The following is a 17,181-nucleotide window of genomic DNA, read 5'->3' as shown; positions in this document are numbered from 1 at the left end:
ACTATCGATTCAACCAATCGATTGATATAGGTAAGAACCTTCTACTCAAGGACGCTATTATACTTAGTCTATTTGGCACTAATATAAATAAGTATAATAACCAAACAAATGCCTTTATTAATATACAAGAATATGATATACATGAGTCCATACAATCATCAAATGATTGGCTCTAGGGCTCTAACTAACAATCTCCCACTAGCACTAGTGCCAATCAGTATAGGCTCTAAGGCCTAAAGACCTAGTGTGACCATCATGCTTCCTCTGTGCCAAAGCCTTGGTCAAGGGATCTGCGATGTTAGCCTCTGTAGGTACTCTGCAAATCTTCACATCTCCTCTATCGATAATCTCTCGAATGAGATGGAAGCGCCATAGTATGTGCTTGGTCCGCTGGTGTGAGCGAGGTTCCTTCGCCTGTGCTATAGCTCCATTGTTGTCACAATAGAGCTTAACTGGGTCAGCGATGCTAGGAACCACCCCAAGTTCATGATGAACTCATGATCCAAACCGCCTCCTTTCACGCCTCGATGCAGAATATACCTTGGTCATTGTAGAATCAACCATCGATCCCGCTCAAACTCTTCCAGCGACACCACCATTAATGCAAAATACGAACCACGACTGCGATCTAATCATCCCGATCGGTCTGGAAGCTGGCATCACCGTAACCCTTTACGTTAGCTCATCATTGCCTCCATATATCAAGAAATATTCTCTAGTCCTTCGTAGTACTTAAGAATATTCTTGACCGCTATCCAATGACTTTCACCGGATCTGACTGGTATCTCTCGTCATGCTCAAAGCATACGAGACATCGGTCGAGTACAAAAGATGGCGTACATGATCGATCCTATGGCTGAGGCATAAGGGATCCGATCCATGCGGTCTCTCTCTCTAGAAGAGGGACCTTGAGTCTCGGAAGACTCACGCCATGTGACATCGATGAAATTCCTTCTTGGAATTCTGCATGACAAACCGAAGGAGTACCTTGTCAATGTATATACTCCGACTTAGGCCAAGCAATCTCTTAGATCTATCTCTATAGATCTGTATCCCTAGAATGCGGATGCCTCACCTAAGTCCTTCATTGAGAAGCAACTCCCTAGCCATGTCTTGACTGATCAAGCATAGGGATGTCCTTCCCAATGAGTAGTATGTCATCCACATACAATATGAGGAAGACAACTATGTCCCCTACAACCTTCTTGTAGACACAAGGCTCATCTTCGTTCTTGATGAAACCAAACTGCTTGATCGCATCATCGAATCGAAAGCTCCGAGAAGCTTGCTTTAGTCCATAAATGGACCTATGCACTTGCATACTCTACTAGTATGTCTGTGGATCAACAAAACCCTCGGGTTGTGTCATGTACACATCCTCGAGTAGGTTTCCATTCAGAAACGCGGTTTGACATCCATCTCGCCATATCTCATAGTCATGGTAGGTCGCAATAGCAAGCATGATCCGAATGGACTTAAACATTGCTTCTGGAGAAAAGGTTTCATCATAGTCAATACCATGAATCGCTTGAAACCTTTAGCTACCAAGCGACCCTTATAGATAGGTCCATCCATGTCATTTTTCTTAAAGACCCACTTGCACCCAATGGGTTTTACCTCTTCTGTGGATCAACCAAAGTCCATACTTGGTTGGTGTACATGGATTCCATCTGGATCTCATGGCTTCTAGCCATTTCTGAATCTGGTCACAGCTTCTTGATAGGTGGTATGCTCATCCTCTATGAGCACAATGTCATCATGGTCGACAAGAGAAATGAGTATCTCAGGCTGACGACGTACTATCAGACTGGGAAGAGGTATGTCTACATGAACGGTTGTTGTTCCTCAACTCCTTGTGGAACAACATCATCCACAACACTTTGTGGTTCCAGTTCAATTTCCATCGTGGCATTAGTGCTATTGTTCGCATCTTGAACTTCTTCAAGATCGAACGCGCTCCCACTAGTCTTTTAGAAACAAAGTCCCTTTCTAGAAAGACCCCGGTCTTGCCACAACTACCTTGTGCTGACTGGGAATGTAGAAGTAATATCCCTTAGTTTCCTTGGGATATCCGATGAAATAGCACTTGTCAGATTTGGGTCCTAATTTGTCTGAGACTTGACGTCTTACGTAAGCCTCACAACCCGAAATCCTCATGAAAGACACCGGCATCTCTCCCAGTCCATATCCTATATGGTGTCTTTATCATGGCCTTTGATGGAACTCGGTTGAGTATGAAAGCTACCGTGTATAGAGCATATCCCCATAGATATGTCGGAAGATCTGTGTGACTCATCATAGATCGTACCATATCTAATAGGGTACGATTCCTCCTTTCGGATACACCATTCCACTGTGGTGTTCCAGGAGGAGTGAGTTGGGATAGAATCCCACACTCAGCTAGGTAGTCACGAAACTCATGGCTAAGGTATTCTCCACCTCGATCAGATCAAAGTATCTTAATACTCTTGCCAAGCTGGTTCTGTACTTCATTCTTGAATTCTTTGAACTTTTCAAAGGATTCAGACTTATGTGTCATCAAGTACACATAACCATATCTACTGAAGTCATCAGTAAATGTGATGAAGTATCTATAACCGCCTCTAGCAGCAACATTGAAAGGGCCACATACATCACTATGTATGAGTCCTAACAAATCGGTTGCTCTCTCACCGTGCCCACTAAAGGGAGTCTTGGTCATCTTGCCTCGTAGGCATGACTCGCATATCTCATATGATTCAAAATCAAATGAGTCCAGCAAACCATCCTTATGGAGATGGGATAAGCGCTTGTCATTTATATGACCTAAGCGACGATGTCAGAGTTAGGTGTGGTTCATATCGTTCGATTTGAACCTCTTAGTACTAACGTTATAGATAGAGCTCTCAAGGTCTAGAATATAGAGTCCGTTCATCGAGGTGCACAATAGAACATATCGTTTAAATAGACCGTAACAACATTTGTTCTTTATTATAACGAGAATCCTTTCTTGTCCAAACAAGAAACCGATATAATGTTCTTAGTCAATGCAGCACATAACAACAATCGCTCTAACTCTAGTATAAGCCTGAGGCGAGATAGAAAATAAGTCCCTACAAAGAATGAAGAACCCGTGCTCCATTGTCTACTCGTAGGTCTATCTCGCCCTTTGTCAATGCTCTGCTATTTCTCGCTTGTACATTAGTACAAATGTGCGAAGCACATCCGGTATCTAATACCCACGTCGAAGAAATAGAGGTTGACTTCTATAACATTTATACCTGAAGTAGAAATCTTATTTTCTTGTTAAGATCTTCCGGTGTCCTGTGAAGTTCCTCTTCCAAAGGCCTCGCTTGTCCTTGATATAGTTGGCGAAGATGCAACCATATCGTAAGCACCCATCAACTCATGTTGCTTCTGAAGCTTCATGGTTGCGAGCATTAGACGAGACACATCTAATCGTCATCTTGATGCTTCTTATAAGCATCCCGGCCACCAAGGCAAGTGGCGTGAGGAGCTCCGAATGGCCGCTCGAACATACAGCTTTACGTTCGAGTGAGAACTATTCTCGGGTTCCTGCGATCACCAGGAAATTTGCTCCGTTGAGCTTGTCCTTCTTAAGGACAGATCGTAGAGAGAAAGTGTTCGTATTCGACGTCATGGATATTCTACAACAGAAATAAATGAAGAAATAAATATCATATTCTTTTAAAATCATTTAATTAGGCCTTTAATTAAATGATGCTCCCACTGAATTCTATAATTCTTATGAGACAAGATCCACATCATACTAACCCTTGAATTAGCTTTGGCTAATACGCCCAAGGCTTAGTATGATCGGTAGGTAACGATTACCAATTACATCTCTATGCAACTCTTGTTTATAGAATCAATATCCGCATTTATATTAAAACTCGAGTTAGCTTTGGCTAATACGCCCGAGAGTTAATATAAACGTGATTTTGTCCTACCTTTCCAACTATTGGAAGAATGCCTATAGTTGACTCGATCCAACCGAGTAACTAGGAATACTCAATCTAATTGAGTTTGTATTCACCCATGCGTTGATAGGCGGGACCAAGATTGTCCCTCCGTACCCTACCAAGATAATATGTATTGATCTGCTTTGGCAGATTCAACAATACATGTGATCGAGGTAGTGATAGGTATCACGGCATGGTTAGGCATTTAGAGTTGGTTCGATCTAGATCTAATCTAATCGAGAAGGATGCATCTTGTGCACGACTTAGATCTAATCTAATCGCAAGGGTGCATCATGTGCACGACTTAGATCTAATCTAATCGTTAAGGCACTAATTAATTAATTAATTATTAAACATGCATCAGATACATAACAATTAATTAATTAATCTATTTGTGATTTAGTCATGGCCCTACTACGATCTTCTCAAGCCAATGAGAAGATCGAATGGTCAACCTAGGGTCAACAGCTTCTCCAAGCTCCCTTTGACCACCTTGTGTTGCTCGTGCCCGCCTCGGAACTCCGTCTCGTGTGGACCCTCCACCGCTCCAATTTGTACATTACAATTTGAAACTCGAGTTACATTCGAGTCTAAATCTAATTTACAACCAGAATAAGAGAAAGGCACGACGCGCAGGCCGTGGAAAAAAAATAAAAATACAGCACACACAATCATATGACGGCACGCAGGCCGTATTATGAATTACAACACAAATCCAATCTTATTGGGTATTTTGGGCCATGACTATCACAAATTAATATATAATTCAAAATTATATATTTTTCATAATTTTCTATAATTTTAAAATAATTTTTACAATTTTTATGAATAAAATTTCCCGGCGGTCCCGTTTAGCGGTTTCGGGCGCAATCGCGGAACGGATCCCCTTGCGGGGCCCAGGGGCAGCGCCCCTACCCGCGATCTAACCATCGCGAGGGTTCCTTTGCGATCCAACAGCGCCTAAACCCGCTGTCCCAAAACGATTTGGGTCGAGACATTGCCGTTTCGGAAAAATCTTCCCGGCGGGTTCGTTTTTAGCGATTTCGGGTGCAATCGCGAAGCAAATTCCCTTGCGGGGTTAGGGGCTATGCCCCTACCCACGATCTAACCATCGTGAGTTGCTCCTTTGCAATCTAATGGCACCCGACCCCGCTGTCCCAAACAGATTTGGGGCAAAACGAAGCCGTTTAAAAGAAAACTTTCCGGTAGCCGAAGCCTACAAGTGCCGAGACACTTGTGCTTCGCTTCTACGGAAAAATTACTCATAAAAACTCTAAAAACTCAATTTTTACAGAAAACAAGTTTATTTTCATAAATATAAACCATCCAAACAAGTTCACGTTTATATCATCAAATGTTGGGTTCGTCGGGCCGCGAAAACCGCTTTTTCGCGTCGCGGAAACCCCGAGTCACCCAAAGCCATGGATCTCGTGCAAAGATTCGTAAACAAAATTTTTCAAAAAACCTTTTTCTTGTACGAGTTTGTAAAAACTTTAGATCTACACTAAAGTTAAGATCATTACCCTTGATGCGCGCCCCACGCGAATCCCGCTCGTCCAAATGGTGCCGGATCTCAAGACCGTCAAGCGTACGGTCCTCTAGAAGTATCCACACGGACACACTAGATGGAGGTGACCAAAAACCAAGGTGTGCTAGCACCTATGTGGTTCGGCCAAGGAAGGAGGAGAGGGAGAGAGCAAGAAGAATTCTAGGAGGAAGAAGAAGGAATGAATGATGGAATAATTTTCAAAATGAAAATTATTCTCCTCATTCAAGTGGCCGGCCACCTTCTCATGTCTAACTCCCATTTCCACATTAAATGCAATTAATGTGGAGCCATTAAAGAGTTGTAACCCCCATGAGGTGGCACTCTAGGATGATGTGGATCAACACTATTGGTCCACATCTTGCCACCTCATTAAATGACATGGCAACAAGTGTAACCTCCTCATTTAATGTGGGCCGGCCACATTAAATGCTATGGAGGCTTGTAACCTCCATGAGGTGGCACACATTGATGATGTGGAGCAATCCTATTGGTCCACATCTTGCCAACTCACTAGTGATGTGGCAAAAAGTCAAGTCAAACATGACTTTTCCTCTTCCTCTCAAATCAAGTCAAACTTGATCAAATCTCTCTCATGGTTGATTTAATCCAACCATATGATTCAAGCCAACTTAATATAATGAATCTAATTCATTAAATTAAGTTGATTTAATGAGTCATAATCTAAATTAGACTCATTGAATACATGAATCAACTTGAGTCCAACTCAATTAGCCCAATTTGGATTACTCTTAATCCAATATGATTCATCAAATAAATCTAATCCTCTTGGTTCATCATATGAACCAAATCTCCATCTAATTGTCCTCAGTGTGTGACCCTATAGGTTCTTGTTGTTAGGATCCTTCGTACGGCTAGAGAGGGGGGTGTGAATAGCCGACCCCAAATTCTCGCGTTTCTTCCTACAACTTGTCAGCGCAGCGGAAAAACAAACAAGGAAACGAAAACAAGAAGATCAAACCTCAACGCGTCGATGTAACGAGGTTCGGAGATGATACTCCTACTCCTCGGCGTGTCCGTAAGGTGGACGAAGCCTCTCAATCCGTCGGTGGATGAGTCCCCGGAAAAACCGGCTAATACAATATACTCCTTGTGGGTGGAGAAACCTCGCCACAATATTCTTGCAACAGCAAGAAAGGAATACAACAAGAGATACAAGAAGACAAGAATAATGAATGTAAAAAAACACAGGTTTTCTTGCCTCCTTGCCGACTGGATTCGTTGAAGCAGCAGCTCCTCAGAACACCTACAACAGCAGGATATCCCAGTCGAGAAGCTCACGCGAAGCTTGCGAAGAAGAGCTCAACAAAGCTCAAGCACCTAACAGCAGCTCCTAGAGGAAGAGAAGAGGAAGAAGTTGTCGCCAGCAAGAACCCCGACCCCTTTATACCGCGAAGAAGGCGGCGAAGAAACTAGCCGCTGCTGTCAAGCGGCTAGAACCCGATCGGCTCTTACGACCGATCAGTTTCAGGCCGACGGTCCCCGCATCGACGCTAGTGCACGTAACCTTCATGCGTACTCGATCGGTTCGTGGACCAATCAAGCTACGCTGATCGGTCCACGCACCGATCCGCTCGCGACATCGTCTCCTGACGGCCCCGCACCGATCAGATAGGCCCGATCGGCCCGGACATCACCGCCTTCTTTTCGCCCTGCTTTCGCTCGATGGTCACCGATCGACCAAGAACGATCGATCGAGAGTTTGTTGACGGTATCGATCGGTCACCGCACCGATCGAGCAAACAGATCACCGATCGGTCTCGTGACCGATCCGAGCTTGGTTTTGCCCAAACCAAGTTCCAAGACTTCAAACCAATATCCGGTCAACCTCGACCTATTGGTACTTCATCCCAAGCATCTGGTCACTCCCTTGACCTGCTAGAACTCCCTCGCCAAGTGTCCGGTCAATCCTTTGACCTACTTGGACTTTCCAACACCGGTCCGATCATCCCCGATCCATCTGGATTTTCCCTTGCCCGGATTCACTCACCAGACTTTCCACACCGCCTAACATCCCAGTTAGGACTTTCTCATTGCCTAACATCCCAGTTAGGCTTTTCCCTCGTTCTTCCATCACCGGGACTTTTCCTTGCCTAACATCCAGCTAGGACTTTCCACCGCCTGGCTTCACTCACGGGACTTTCCAACCGCCTAACATCCCGTTAGGACTTTCTCACCGCTCACTCACGGGACTTTTCCTGCCAAGTCTCCATACTTGGACTTTTCCCGTGCCTCCCTTGGACCAGCCAAGTCTCCATACTTGGACTTTTCCAATGCCAAGCTCCCTGCCGGACTTTTCCGTGCCAAGCTCCTGCTTGACCTTTTCGAATCAGTCAACCAGTCAACCTTGACCTAAGGTTGCACCTACAATCTCCCGAACACCTATTCTTGTCAAACATCAAGAATACAACTCTCTTCTCGTCAAACATCGTCAAACATCAAAACACAACTCGAGTCAGGTCAACTCGAGTCAGGTCAACCAAGTCAACCTTGACCTAAGGTTGCACCAACAATCTCCCCTTTTGATGTTTGACAAAATCCAAAATCAAGTTAGGTTAACCCGATAACCTAACTTAGGTTTTCCAACCATCTTCCAATGTCCAATGTTCTTTTCTTGAACATTCTCCGGACATTCTCCCCTTAGGTTAACCCGATAACCTAACTTGGGTTCTCCAATAATTCTCCCCCTTTTTGACACACATCAAAAAGTATTCCAATGTTCTTCCTTGAACATTCCTTGACATTCTTCCCCTAGCTTAGGTTAACCCGATAACCTAACTTGGGTTCTCCAATAATTCTCCAATGAACGCTCCCTTTTGACACACATCAAAAAAAAGGGTATCAAGGTCAAGAGTTTCTTCCCAATGAAAGTCCCATACCTTTCATTGAAACTCTTAATTTCCCCTGATACTAAACTCAACAACCAACTTAGTGATAATCCCATATCACTAATCCTCAAGGAGTAAAACTCCCTAAAAGTCAACTCCCCCTCGACCATTGCCCCAATGTCTTGGAGAGTTTCAAACCTTTAGAAATCCACAACACCAACTTCCTGAAATTTCGGATCAACAAATTAAAAATCGAAATTCGGACGCCTTGATCGGTCCCCAGATCGATCGAAGCCCCGGATCGGTCCCCACCGATCCACGCCACCGATCGCATCGATTGCCACCGATCGGTCACCGACCGATCATGCCTTCCCTGGATCGGTCCGGTGACCGATCCACACTCTGAAATCAGAGATTTCTGATTTCCCTTCCCGGAAATTCAGAAACTCCTAATAAATTCCAGAAAATTCCAAAAATCATAAAATTTTGAGGATACACTCCTCATACCATATACTATCAAGGAAAAATAGTTTTCTATGAAAATAGTTTCCATTTTTCAATCTTGATACAAAGTTCAAAAACTTTGAAATAGTTCAAGTTTAAGTCATCTTTGTATCATCTTGCTCAATGAAGAATGCTATCACTAGGAAAGCTTCATCAAGGTTTTTCAAATCAATTTTAAAATGTTTTTAAAACCATTTGAATTTAGGACCATAATCTTAGGGCTAGATGTACATGACTTGTACACAAGCTTTCCCTATGATCCTTAATTTCTTGAATTAGGGTCATCTAGGTACAATGACTATGCACCTTGATCCTAACTCATGATCCTAATATCTCACACACATCTAAGGTGCATCAAACCACATTCAAGTCAATTTGATGTGAGATATGGGTTAAGGTCAACTTAGGCTAAGGTCTCATGCATTTTCTAAACACAAATTTGATCTCAATATCAAGATGTGTTCTTCATCCTTAAATCAATTCAATTGATTATTAATGCAAGAGATGATGACATGGCATAAATGATATCATAAATGGAAAACATGTGCCAATGTCATGATGTCATGGCATAAAGTATGAAAACTTAAATAGAGCATGACATATAAACTAGCCTAAGCACTATCATGACATTTCAAATGATGATAAAACTAAACATGATGTCATGACATGTCATATGGCAAACAACCATGGTAAGTTAACACAAATAAAATACCTAGATTATCTATCTAAGTATCCTTAATCACTTAGTTAACTTAAATTCTAATCCTAGATTGCCCAAAGTGCTCCAAGAAAATGTCAAAACCCAAATTGGCATTTCTTGATCTCTTGTTTGATTTATACCATTTTAAAAATTTTACAAGAGTAGCACTTCTAAATTAAGGCCTGGATTGCCTTGATTACCTAAGAGAATATCAAAAATCCCAATTTGATATTTCTCTAGGTTTTTCCACATTGTGTCAATTTAAAGTAAGATTAATATATTCTCACTTTGGCACACTTTACTCTTCCAAGGAGTGAATGATAAAGATTATTCCATTTCATTTTCAAAGGTTCCCAAAAACCTTGAAAATGCTCCTTGAGTGTCAATTTCCTCAAAGTTGGGTTAACTACCCTTCTTATTGGAGTTGACACTCTCTAACCCATCTATGGGGTAGAGAAAATGCTCCTAGGAACCCAATACCTACTTGAGCTCATTGGGTTCACTAAAAATTCACTAGGGATGACTTCCCTAGCAACCCTCCTAATGACCCTCTTAGGCTTTAAAGTCTTGGTCATTTGGGTCTCATCAAGGTCAACTATAGGGGTGACTCCCCTTGTGACCTTGGTAATGATCTTCCTAGCCTTAGGTTTTGTTCCATAATTGAATGGAACATTATGATAGGTGGGCTTGACCATTTGGGACTTAGGTTTGTGACCCAAACCCTTTTTGTCCTTGGACATTGGTTTTTGACCCTTAAACCCTAGAGATGACTTCTCCAAGTTTTTAAGAGCCTTTTCCAAAGTGTCAAGTCTTGACCTCAAGACTTGATTCTCCTTCTCTAATACCTCAATTTTTGATTTGTCATTCTTCTTTGAGGCATTCCTAGGCATGTGTCTAGTTGATTTGGGGTTTCTACCTAGGTTTTCCTTAACCTTAGAAGTGTTAATCCTAGGGTTAGCATTCCTAGTAGTATCCCTATCTAGGTTGACATGTTTAGCACCTAAGCACATGTATTGATTTCTAGTGTTAACATGCTTATCATTATTGACTAATGCAATAAAATTACTAGCATGTATCCTACTAGACTTGCACGAATGAGCCTTAAAAGATACCTTAGGGTTTGCCTTAGCTCCCCCTATCGATGTGCCCGGTCTCTTGCCCTTGTGAGGTTGCCTCCCCCTCGGACAATGGCTCCTATAGTGTCCCCTTTGCTTGAAAGCACACCACGTGCTTCTTGCCTTTGCGTGTTGGGACTCCGGCTACCTTGACCTTTGGCGCCGGTGGAGTCTTCCTAACTCTCTTTGGACATTTGCTCTTGTAATGTCCATACTCCCTACACTCAAAGCATAATATATGTAATTTACTTGAAACTAAAATGCTTGAGTTACCTAGGGTTTGAGATGGATGACTCTCTCCTTCATCCCTTCCGGAGGTAGAATCTTCTTCTTGCTCCGATCTTGAACAAGAGGAACTCTCCTCCTCTTCTTCCTTGGATGTTGAGTAGCCCTCAACTCCCAATTCGCTCCCTCCATGATGTGAGCTACTTGGCTCACTAGGCTCCTCTTCATGGCTTGAAGTGGAGCTCTCCTCATGGTACTTGGCCAAGTTATCCCATAATTCCTTGGCATTGTTGTAACCTATCTTACATAAGATATTAGTAGGCAATGAAAATTCAATTATTCTCGTTACCTCTTCGTTGATTTCGGATTTGTGAATTTGTTCTCTTGTCCACTCCTCCTTCTCAAGTGGTTTTCCTTCCTTATCCACCGGAGGAGTAAAACCTTCTTGTACACAAAACCAATTCATTATGTTAGTCATAAGAAAGTACTTCATCCTTACCTTCCAATACGCGAAGTCGCCGCATTCGTAGAAGGGTGGAATGGTGATGTCTTCTCCATAGAGATCCATCTCTAGCCCGTGCTCCCCCGGGTGTTGATCCGTCGAAGAGCGGCCTCGCTCTGATACCACTTGTTAGCCTTCGTACGGCTAGAGAGGAGGGGTGTGAATAGCCGACCCCAAATTCTCGCGTTTCTTCCTACAATTTGTCAGCGCAGCGGAAAAACAAACAAGGAAACGAAAACAAGAAGATCAAACCTCAACGCGTCGATGTAACGAGGTTCGGAGATGATACTCCTACTCCTCGGCGTGTCCGTAAGGTGGACGAAGCCTCTCAATCCGTCGGTGGATGAGTCCCCGGAAAACCGGCTAATACAATATACTCCTTGTGGGTGGAGAAACCTCGCCACAATATTTGCAACAGCAAAGGAATACAACAAGAGATACAAGAAGACAAGAACAATGAATGTAAAAACACAGGTTTTCTTGCCTCCTTGCCGATTGGATTCGTTGAAGCAGCAGCTCCTCAGAACACCTAGAGAAGCTCACGCGAAGCTTCAGCTAAGAAGAGCTCAACAAAGCTCAAGCACCGGAATAGCAAGAAGAAGAAGAGAAGAGGAAGAAGTTAGCAACCCTCGACCCCTTTATACCGCGAAGAAGACGAAGAAACTAGCGTTGCGTCGCAGCTAGAACTCGATCGGCCCACGACCGATCAGCCAGGCCGATCGGTCCCGCATCGACGTTAGTGCACGTAACCTTCAGGCGACTCGACGGCCTGCGGACCGATCAGTTACGCTGATCGGTCCACGCCGATCCGCTCGCGACATCGTCTCGATCGGTCCCGCACCGATCAGACATGGCCCGACGGCCCGTGGACCGATCACCGCTTTTTCGCTCGATCGGTCACCGACCGATCGAATCGATCGTAGAGTTTTTAGATCCGATCGGTCACCGGACCGATCGTAGCAAACAGATCACCGATCGGTTCGGTGACCGATCGAGCTTGGTTTTGCCCAAACCAAGTTCCAAGACTTCAAACCAATATCCGGTCAACCTCGACCTATTGGTACTTCATCCCAAGCATCGGTCACTCCTTGACCTGCTAGAACTCCCTCGCCAAGTGTCCGGTCAACCTTTGACCTACTTGGACTTTCCTCAACACCAGATGTCCGATCATCCCTGATCCATCTGGATTTTCCCTTGCCTGGCTTCACTCACCAGGACTTTCCAACTGCCTAACATCCTAGTTAGGACTTTCCCATTGCCTAACATCCCAGTTAGGACTTTTCCACTGCCTGGCTTCACTCACCAAGACTTTCCAACTGCCTAACATCCCAGTTAGGACTTTCCCACTGCCTGGCTTCACTCACCAGGACTTTCCAACTGCCTAACATCCCAGTTAGGACTTTCTCACTGCCTGGCTTTACTCACGGGACTTTTCCTGCCAAGTCTCCATACTTGGACTTTTCGCGTGCCAAGCTGCCTGCTTCCAATGCCAAGTCTCCATACTTGACTTTTCCAATGCCAAGCTCCCTGCTCGACTTTTTCGTGCCAAGCTCCCTGCTTGGACTTTTCCCGAATCAGGTCAACCAGGTCAACCTTGACCTAAGGTTGCACCTACAATCTCCCGAACACCTATTCTTGTCAAACATCAAGAATACAACTCTCTTATCGTCAAACATCGTCAAACATCAAAACACAACTCGAGTCAGGTCAACTCGAGTCAGGTCAACCAAGTCAACCTTGACCTAAGGTTGCACCAACACTTGTAACGTTGGCAATGCCCTAAACCTATTTAGGAGCATAAGTAATGAGTGGTAATCACACATCATTAGTTATAAGAATGTCGAGCCGACATCCACCAGTGACTACTAATTGTGACTCCTCACAATATATGACAAGTGTCCTTCTATCCTAGACATCTAGATTGATCAATATGAGGCATAGACCGTGTCATCCTCTAATCAATCTAAATCTTGAACTCCAAGTAGACTCACTCGATCAAATGAGCTCAACATCTAATGTTGACTCATTTGGGCATGGCCATGCACTTAGTGGTCTCACTCTATCAAGAATACCGATGTCGCTCCCGTCATATGGGAGGGATAGATCCCATCTACATCCATCTACATAATTCGTTATATACCCAGTAATCGCCTTTATAGTCCACCCAGTTACGGGTGACGTTTGACGAAACCAAAGTACATAACTCCTTATGTAGGGATCCATGGTGACTTCAGGTCTAAGGACTAATAGTCATACTAATAGCCACATGAGAAAGTATATGACACTCATATAACGATCCATGATACTTTCTCATGGCGGGTCATTCAGTATACATTCTCTAATGCATACCCATGTGTCAGCTTGATATCTCTATATCCATGACTTGTGAGATCAAGTCATCGAGCTAACCTACATGCTAGTCTTATTGTATTAACATTGTCCCTGAATGTTAATACTCGACTAGGAATGATTTAGAGTAGTGTTCCCTATATCATCTCACTATCGATTCAACCAATCGATTGATATAGGTAAGAACCTTCTACTCAAGGACGCTATTATACTTAGTCTATTTGGCACTAATATAAATAAGTATAATAACCAAACAAATACCTTTATTAATATACAAGAATATGATATACATGAGTCCATACAATCATCAAATGATTGGCTGGGCTCTAACTAACAATATCTGCGATGATTCCTTTATCGTCTTTTCTTTTAGTATTTTTGTTGTCAACCGGAGGTTGTATATTAACCTGCGTGGATTGTCTATATAAACTGCATGGATTGGTTATATAATTACGTGGATTGTTTGTTGTTTGTATTGTATTGTTCCGGCCGTGTGGGCCAAGGAGTGATATATGTATTCTTGGATTCATATTGTCACCCGTATAGGGGAGATGCTGCTGAAATTTCTTCTGGCAGAGACTACCTGGGGCGTGACAATATCTTTCTTTTAGTTTTTTTTTATCTAAATGCACGTTTGAAATTTTTTGTAAAGAATCTCTTAATCCATGTGCTAAACGTGTTCCTAGGACTACACTTACTCATACAAATAAAAAATTAGTAAAATAAGGAAAAAAAATTAATTGATGAATTTAGTAAATTAAATAATAAAGTTTTTTTATGTTTCGATATTTGAAGTGATCATTGGCAAACACATTCGTATATGGGTGTGACTTGCGATTGGATCGATAACTCTTAGAACCTCCAAAAAAAAATTATCACCTTATAGAATTTTTAATAAATCATATACTGCTCATAACATCGCACAATTATAATGTCTAATTTTAGAAGCATATGAATTAATTCATAAAATATTTTCAATATCATTAGATAATGCTAGTTCAATATCGCTTGTATAGAAGAGCAAAAATTTATTTGTCAACCTATTATTGGTGGTTTATTTTTGTCATATTCGTTGTGTATATCATGCTTTAAATTTATGTGTTTAAGATAGAGTAAAATTTTTAGAAAAAAAAACATATTAAACCAATTAGAACTGTAGTTTCTTATTTATGGTCACATTCATCTATAATGAAACAATGTGGTAAGTTTTGTAAAACTAATGGAATACGACTTAAAAAATTTTCACATGATGTACCAACATGTTAATTATTACAAAATTCATTTAAATATAAAGAATTATTATGTTTATTTTTTGCACAAAATACTAATACTAATATATATTTATTTTCACAATAATAAAATATTTGTAGTAATATTTGAAATTTTTTAAAAGTATTAAACAATGCAACGGAACAATTTTTCGATGTTTATTATCTCACTGCTCATTTAATTCTAGAAATTTTTTCTAGTATAGTATTAGTTTTAAATAAACATATTAACAGTGAATCTTTATCTTCTTGTATATTATCTATGAAAACTAAATGAAAAAAATATTTTTATGTTATTTCTGAAATTTATTTAATTGCATTTGCTTTAGATCCTAAATTTAAATTAGAAGTTTTACAAGAAATGTCAACTTTGTATTATGACGTTTTAACTCCAATTAAAGATTCTTCTTCTCCTGATTCAATTAATATTACATATAATGTTAGAGTTTATATGATATTTATATTCAATATTATGTAAAATATGAAAAACAACCTAATATTTTGAAATACAACAAACTATTAAAAGAATGGACGAAATTTTCACGAGAATCCTTAAGTTCCACACAAGAACTTGAGAATTATTTTATGACTTCTTTTGATTTTAATGAAGTAGATAGTAAAAATTTTGATATCGTAAAGTGGTAGTCATAGAAAGCTCAAAGTTTTCTCGTCCTTTCCGTGATCATCAAAAAAAGTTTAGCTATCCAATGTCAACTATTGCTTTAGAGCAGACATTCAATATCGACAGCAACATATTAGATGAACAACGATTAACTTTGTCTTCGAAGTCGACAATTGGATCAGAGCTGAGAAAATAATCCAAAGAATGCAACTCTTTGATGATGAAGTCGAAGATTTTGATATTGAAGGAACAAATACAATGGGAATTCAAGAAATAGAAGTGAGTAACAACGCCACTTCCTAATGTAAAAGTGTACAAATGTAAAAGAACTACATGAACTTTAATTCCCCTATATCCTAAGGGAATATGTAGGCAACTTAAATAAGTATAAGCCCTTTTTTAAATAAATTTTAATTTTTTTTAATATAATAATCTTGAACTGTGATGAACCATAAACCGAACCATGAACTGACAATTCTGAACCATGAATTGTAACTGTCATGGACGATTAAGGTTAAGGGTCGACCTATCAGGAATTGTCAAACCAGTGGTTTCGAACTGTCGAACTATTGGTTCCGAACTGTGGTCAGGTCTAGCTTAATATCATTTCTTCTTGAGCCAAATCTTTCATATCGAAGCAGAATGACAACAATGATTTAGTGTCATTTACACTAATTATATTGGTTCCAAAGATCAACATGTCCTCCCGATAAATACAAATAATACCACCTTTATTATTATTAAACTTACTATACACACATTTGTTGCATTCATGGATTCTAAATCCATTAACAACTATCACATGATCAAAATTTTCATGTTATTGTTTAGGAGATTGTTTAAGTCTAGATAATAACTTAACCAATTTACATACTTTATGCTTTTGTCTAGGCATAATGAACCCTTCCGGTTGTTCCATATAAATCTCTTCATTTAGTTTTCCATTAAGAAAAGTTATTTTTACATCCATTTGATGTATCTCAAGATGATAAATTGATGCTAATGCAATCAATGTTCTAATAGTAGCAAACCTAGCAATACGTGTATAAGTATCAAAATAGTCTAGGCCTTCCTTTTGTTTAAAGACCTTTGCTACTAACCTTGCCTTGAACTTGTCTATAGTTCCATCAACTTTTATCTTCCTTTTAGATATCCATTTACAATCGATTGGTTTTGAGCCATGTGGAAGATCAACCAATTTTCATGTTTTATTGCTCATAATAGACTTCATCTATTCATTAATTGTTTCTTTCCAGAATGCAACATTCCTAGACTTCATTACTTCTTCATATGTTTTGGGATCGGATCTCAATGAATCAGATATGGTTATCTGCTTCACATTTGAATCCCTAATTCCCCCTAAAAGATACATGACGAAGTCAAATCCAAAGGATTTCTCCTTTCTATCCCTTTTACTTCTCCTTAATTCAAGAGGATCAATATTAATATTTGAATGAATAGTTACATCATTACTAACTAACGATGCACTAGTCGTAGAATCATAAGGAACTTCAAAATTTAAGGCTTTAGGTATAGTAG

Source organism: Zingiber officinale, chromosome 3B (assembly GCF_018446385.1).
Source record: "Zingiber officinale cultivar Zhangliang chromosome 3B, Zo_v1.1, whole genome shotgun sequence".
In the NCBI taxonomy this organism is placed as follows: Eukaryota; Viridiplantae; Streptophyta; class Magnoliopsida; order Zingiberales; family Zingiberaceae; genus Zingiber; species Zingiber officinale.
The sequence above is the reverse complement of the archived record's forward strand: the minus strand, read 5'-3'. Positions refer to the sequence as shown.